Genomic DNA, 7,208 nt, shown 5'->3' with positions numbered 1-7,208 from the left:
AGTAGAGTGACTTTATGTTGTAGATGTCGTGTGAGGTACAGAGGAACAGTCTTTCTGGTCACCTGAGCCAGGTGCTTCAAGTGTGTCCCTTTTATGGGTTGTGTGTGACCTCCTGTTCTAATTCAGGTTTGGTTACTGTTTGTAGGTCAACGATAAAGATTTATCTTCTGACTGATTGTTTTTTAAGACTTGCTGTTAACTATAGCGGAGGAGCTATTGTACAGGGACTGTACATGGAACAGAATTCACTTTAGCAGGGCTCTGGTGCCTGCCCAATCTAGTCTTTAGGTGTGTCTTCCTCAAACGTGACACCAGGAGGTGCTCTGGCTAAATCTAAAGTAGGTCACAGGGCATCTTGTCCCTGAGGCTTCTTGGGAGGGGCCCCGCCACAGACTAAGTTCAGCTGCAGTCTATACCCTTCCTAGGGCCACCTGGCAGGAGCCACCAGGACATCTGTAGATGTCATCCACTAATGTTGGGCTTGGCGGTGTCTTCAGAGGCTAAGCAGTGAACTGAGGCTTGGTTATTGTTAGTGCCAGGCTTGGCGCTGCTCAGTAAGAGGTAGGGGGCACACTGAGGCCAGATGCTGCTTCATTGTGATTTGTGAGTCTTTGAAAGATTTTAGGAATGTCCACGGCAAGAGCCAAGACAGGCCATTTGCATGGAATAATCCACTAGAGGTAGCTTGGGTGGGCCTGCAAGTTGAGAGAGGTAGAGTCTCAGGTAATTACCTGGGCAAAGTGACCTGTGTTACTCAGGCTGATGGAGACTCAGATATAGAGGTCGCCTGCACCTTCATGCTGTGTTGGGGGAGGGCCCAACAAAGGAACAGTGGCATTTTCCAGAACTTTTTTCTGGGAGAAAGCTGTTCCTCCAGCCCTTGACCTGAAGCCAGACATTTCAGTTCCTCCCTGCATGTTTCTGGTACCCTCTGAGTTGCTGCAATTGTGCTGCAGCCCAGAAAGAGTGAGTTCATCAGTGAGTAAGTCCATGCATGGGACCTCCAAAAGAAAAACTCGGGACCTTTGTAGACCTTTACACTGCTCAGCCACAGTTATGCTGATATTCACATCCAGATTTTGTTGGGACAACTCTTCCTGCCACTAGAACCCCAGGCTGGAAACCTGAACCTAGGAACTCTTACTTCTTCAGAAGTACCCCTGTAGCTGAAATATTCCTCTCGATTTTCAACCTCCAAACACAGCTGTGGGAACAGCCAGTTCAGCATCTCCACTCCTCCTATTGTCTCAAGATGGCTCATTTTCTATATCCTTAGGCGTAGGACTTAGGGTAGCTAGACTTCAAGAGATTCTCAATGATGGTCGTTCTGTAGTTTAGGTGTTATTTTGATGTAGTCCTAAGAGGTGGCAAGCACAGCATTTAACAACTCTGCCATCTTGACTGGAAATCCTGAGGTATGTTTTTTCTATGCTAATTTTTTGAGATTTTTTAATGATATACTGATGTTAATTTTTTTCAAATGCTTTATCTGTATCTATTGATACAATCATATGGTTGTTATTGTTTGTTTTGTTAATGTGATGTATCATGTTGAATGATTTGCAAATGTTGAATCATCTTTGCATCCCAGAAATAAGTCTCACTTGATTATGGCACAAAATTCTTTTAATGCAACGTTAAATTCTATTTGCTAATATTTTATTGAGGGTTTTTTTACATCTATGTTCATTGGGGATATTGGCCTGTAAATTTTGGTGGGGAAAACATGTCTTTGTTTGGTTTTGATATCAGGGTTATGCTGGTTGAGTAAAATGGGTTTCAAAGCATATTTTTTTTCTTTTTGAAAAAATAATTCATCTGTTTAGCTATCTGTTTTTGTACCTTTGATTCCGGGGAGCTTTTAAATTACTAATTCAATTTTATTACTTGTAATCAGTCTTGGAAGGTTGTGTGTTTCTAGGAATTTGTCCATTTCTTCTAGGTTTTCCCATTTGTTGGTGTATAATGAACATAGTATTCTCTTATTCTCCTTTATATTTCTGTGGAGTCAGTTGTAACTTCTCTTTCATTTCTGATTTTATTTGTTTAAGCCTTGTCTCTCATTTTTTCTTGATGAGTCTGGATAAAGTTGGGGAGTTGATAAAATAGGTGAAGGGGATTAATAGGTGCAAACTCCCAGTTATAAAATAAGCCACGGTTATATATTGTACAGCATAGGAAATATAGTGAATAATGTTTTAATAACTTTGTATGGTGACTGATGGTACTAGATTCATCTTGGGGATCATTTCATAATTCATATAAATATCAAATCGCTATGATGTACATCTAAAACTAATATAATATTGTATGTTAATTTTACATCAATAAATATATAAATATAAATGAATTAATTATGTACACGTAAGAAAGCCTTAGGCAATGATTGAGTGCATGTAATAAGCATCAAGAAGATAACCATGTTACATCCAACACTTAAATTATTCATTGAAAGGTTAACAAATTATCTCTGAGGGTCCGGACCACATGTAATTTTTTTAAGAATTCATAAAGATTTGACTTATTTAGATATTTGCTACCTGATAAAATATTTTCATGAACTTTATTTCACGTGATTACTTCAACAATTCTATAGAATATAAATATCTTTTAAAATATATCAAACTGCATTATGATTGTCTCTGCCTGACACACAAGGCATTTAAGAAATAATTGTGAAATATTTTAATAATTAGCAAATTAATGCTCAGGCATTACCTGCTCAAGGACAAAGTCAAACAGCTAACCAGTAATAGAACTAGGACTGGAAGCCAGGTCTCCTATAGCCAAGCCAAGATTAAATAATGTTTCTGCTTTGACTACTTTCTTTGCATTTTTCAGTTTTGTGTTATATCTGCTTGATTATATTGCAAGGAAAAAAAAAAGACAACTCTGTACGGTTTAACAAAAAAGGAAGAGAAAGGAAGAATGGGGCTAAAATACCTGAACCAGAGCAAGCCTAGAAACCAATAGAGAGTCAGGAATCCAGGAAGGAATGCTCCTGGGATCTATTATCAGGATTGTTAATGTGTACTTCAAAATGAGCCACTCCTGGATGCTGTAGTCACCATTCGGAGTTCCAAGAAAGAGTCTGATGGGCAAATGAGAGGTGGAACAACGCCTGGTCAGAAAGGATGCCTGGTCAGGGGACTTTTAATTAATATTCACACACAAAAAACATGGAACAATGGAAAATAATTTCTCAAAGAAAATCAGTACCCGAAGGAAGGGAGGTGTTTCTGTATATAGTAGAGCAGATGTCATGGATAAGGAAACTACATTTTTCTAACTGAATATTGGGGTACCCAATCTAAATATTTTCCAGAATATTAAAAAATCAGGGAGCAGCTAAAGCCTTACACAACATCATTGTCTTTCATTCATGTATTCTGCACCATTCTCCTAGTATATCTGCATGGCACCTACTCAGATTGTACAAGCCAAGAGCTAACTTGGTCATCCCTTAAATCCAGGATGTAGAGTTGTGGCCTTTTTAGTGGTCACTTAGATTTTATGTTTAGGTATGGGATTTTATCCTTAGGTACCATATTATAAGTTAGTAGAGATGGGAATTATATTTTTAATGAATCCATATGGATATTCTCTTGATGTAGTCATCTCAGATAGCCCAATACTAAACTCATTCGTGCTAAACTGGTATAATTTATAGAACAGTCCTCTGACTGAACTTTTTGTAGCACTGGATAGCACAAACAATTGTTTTTACATAAAAGAAATATTCACATGTGTGTGTAGTGTTGATTAAGCTGTATGTCACTTCAATCTGAGTTTACTAAGTTTTCGCCTTAGATTCAGTAGCTTAGTTGGCCAATCCATAACCCATATATATTTTAAAAACTTTATTGAAATATGTTATATATGCAAAAAAAGTGTGTCCCTTTTAAGTATACAGTTCTGTGAGTTTTGACAAAATAAGATGCCCATGTAACCACTACTACAAGTAAGATATAAAATATTCTGTCATCTCAAAACTAAAATCTTCACACCCCTTGTAATCAATCTCCCCCCAATGAAGTAAACACTAATATAACTTTTATCATTTTAGATTAGTTTTGTCTTTTTTAGAACTTTATGTCAAATGGAATCTTACTCTATGTTCACTTTTCTGTCTTACCTTTTTTCTCAAAATAAGGTGTTTGAGATTCATCCATGATGTTGTATATATCAATAGTTTGTATTACTGAGAAGTATCTTATATATGATTAAACCACACTTTGTTTATCCATTTACCTGTTGACGAACATTTGCATTGTTTCTGGTTTTAGGCTACTATGAATAAAGCTTCTATAAAATCTGTGTACTAGTTGGGGGAGTAGTTTTTATTGTCTGTTTTCTTTTACATTACACAACATAACATACTTATTAAAAAAAGCCTTAAATTCCAAAGTTTCTGTGTTCTATTTAACTGTTTTACAAGGAATTTTACTGTTCTGTAAGTGGTTTCACTGTTCTATATACTGGTTCTGTGAGACTTGGTATATTCATTTAAATTTTTACCCAATAATTCAACTTTAAATGAGAAAACTGACATCATCTGAAATGTTATCTAAATTCTCTGTTCAAATTTTTCTTGCTTTATAAAACTTTCCCTAATCATGCTACTCAAAACTAACAGTTTTCTCCCTCACACTACCAAATTTCTTTATAGCACTGATATAATAATTAATATACATGAAAAATTACCTGAAGTTAGATTAATTACATGACTATATATTTTTCTTTACCAATTTATGAAATTCGGGTAGCTCATATTCCCCATAGGTAGCACATTGTTTTGTATATTTGAGTTATATAAGAAATGTTTGATAAATTCAGGGTATTGCTCACTCATCCTGGCTCTGAATGCACTACATAAAAAGTCAAATGACAATTGAAAAAAAATAAATGTACATAAACATACTTATGCTCAATAAGCATTTGATATTCAAATAATTGACAAATTTACAAAAACAATTAATTACTTTTGTTTTACAATGCCTAAAAGTACCTAGGCCAAGAAAAAGAAAACACAGTATCCAGTGAATTAGATAATCACATTGAAGTCTCAACAAGTAAATGAAACAATTAAAAAAACAGAATTATAGCCAAAATAGTTTAAATACTTTATAAAAACACAAATGTGCACACGATATATGACAAAAATAAATTTGTACCAAAAAAGCCTTAAAAGGTGATACATATCATGTTTCAAAATGGAAATAATTTTGAAAGTTATTATAAAACACACTTGAAGAGATACAAAGTAAAATTATTCAAGAACATTTTAAAGAAGAAAATTTGCAAGGAAAACTTCTTCTATCAGATATATAAATGAAGTAATATCATTAAACATTGTAACTGTGGTAGGGATATTGTGTAAATAGAAGTTTGTCTTAACAGTGGCATCAACATCATGAAAGCATAAGACAAACATTATTTTTATCCTCCCTTCGACAACAAACATTTAGCATCTATTCATGAACAGAGGTGCTATATAAGAGTTATAGGATCTAGCACAGTGTACCAAGGGATACGGGAGGAGTTGTATGCACACCAGCATTTACAGTGTTGATGATTTCCCTCAATTTTGTTTGGTGAATTTTTTATTTTTCCTTTATTTCTGAAAGATTACTGTTCCAGGTGGATTAGTCTCAGTTGGCATTTTTTTTTCTTTGAATATATCACCTCACTTTCTCCTTACCTTTAACGTTTCTGCTAAGAAATTTACTGAGCCTAATGGAGTTCTCTTGTAGATTACAGACTTTTTTCTTGCTGCCTTTAGGATTTTTGACAGTTTCATTATAATGTGTTTTGTAGGGTTTTGGATTGAAATAATAGGGTAATCTACTTATTAACTACATGAATTTGGAGGTCCAAATCTCTCCTCAGGTCTGGGAAGTTCTCAGTCATTATTTCTTTAAATAAAATTTCTGTCCTTTTCTTCTGTTCCTCTCTTTCTGCAATTTCAACATTTCAGATACTGGATTTTTTGATGGTGTACTCTGTATCACGCAGACTTTATTCACTCTTTTTTATTATTTTGTCTTTTTTCTTAGACTTTTTTATGTCAAAATTTCTGTCTCACTGATTATTTCTTCTATTTGGTCTACTTTGATATCGATGCAATTTTCATTTCATTCATTCTTAAGCTCCAAAATTTGTTTGTTTCTTTTATATGATTTCTATCTTTTTGTTAAATTTTTCTATTTGATCATGTATCGTTTTCCTGATTTTGTTAAATTGTCTTTTTGTGTTTTTATTTAGTTCAGTGAGCTTCCTTATAATAGTTTTTTTGAATTATTTATCAGATAAATTGGAGATCTTCATGTCTTTGTTGTCCATTGTTGAAAAATTATTGTGAACTTTTAATAGTATTTATGTTTTTTTGTTTTTTGTTTTTTTTTAGTTCTGTGGAGTTTTGAATTACTTTTTTTTTGGATTTGAAATGGCAGTAACCTTCTCCGATTTTTACTAACTTCCTTCAGGGTAAAAATATATTTTCTCAGTCCTGCTATAGATTCTGAGGCTTTCTCTGACCTTGTAAGAATATACCTACTCTGTGCTTTTTGCTCTCTTTTGTGGTACAATTTTTAAGCTTATGTATTTTCTCTAAACCTTGCAATGCACAAATTTGGCTGCTGGTAGCCTCTCTTGTTTTTCTGAAGGTGGTGCTACTGCTCATTTGTGGTTTCTCCCTTGCCAATAGACTCTAATCTACTTTCTGTACTCCATTTCTACCAGAGTTCTCACTGCTGCCCTCAGGAGCATGGACAGAGTGCGGGGAGGCATGGGTTTGGCACATGATATGATCGGGAGTGACCGCAGGTCTGTTAGAAGGTTCTATAGTTGAGGTTTCCCCTGAGGTTTGTGGGTATGCTTCCTGATGGAGTCAAGAGCACAGTCAGCAAGAATCATGTCTCTTTACTACCTTTTAGGAATTTTATGTGTTGCGCTCTTAATCTGCTCCCTCCCCTAGTTGTGGAGGAGTTTAATGCTCTGGATGCTGTGAGAGATAAGTGAGTTTCTTTGGTAATGTTTCCCACAGTTGGAGAAGCTGTGCTCTTACTCAGTGGCTTTCTGTTTTTACTATGGGAGAAATTACAGGCCATCTAGTTTATCCTTAAACTGTGCCACCTTGGGGGAGGAGTAATGCCAGATAAGTAAAGCTGTTTCCCTTGCCCAATCTATTGAAGTCAGACATTATATAT

This window comes from Pteropus vampyrus, unplaced genomic scaffold (genome assembly GCF_000151845.1).
Source record: "Pteropus vampyrus isolate Shadow unplaced genomic scaffold, Pvam_2.0 Scaffold284, whole genome shotgun sequence".
NCBI classification, from domain to species: domain Eukaryota; kingdom Metazoa; phylum Chordata; class Mammalia; order Chiroptera; family Pteropodidae; genus Pteropus; species Pteropus vampyrus.
Note: the sequence above shows the minus strand (reverse complement) of the source record.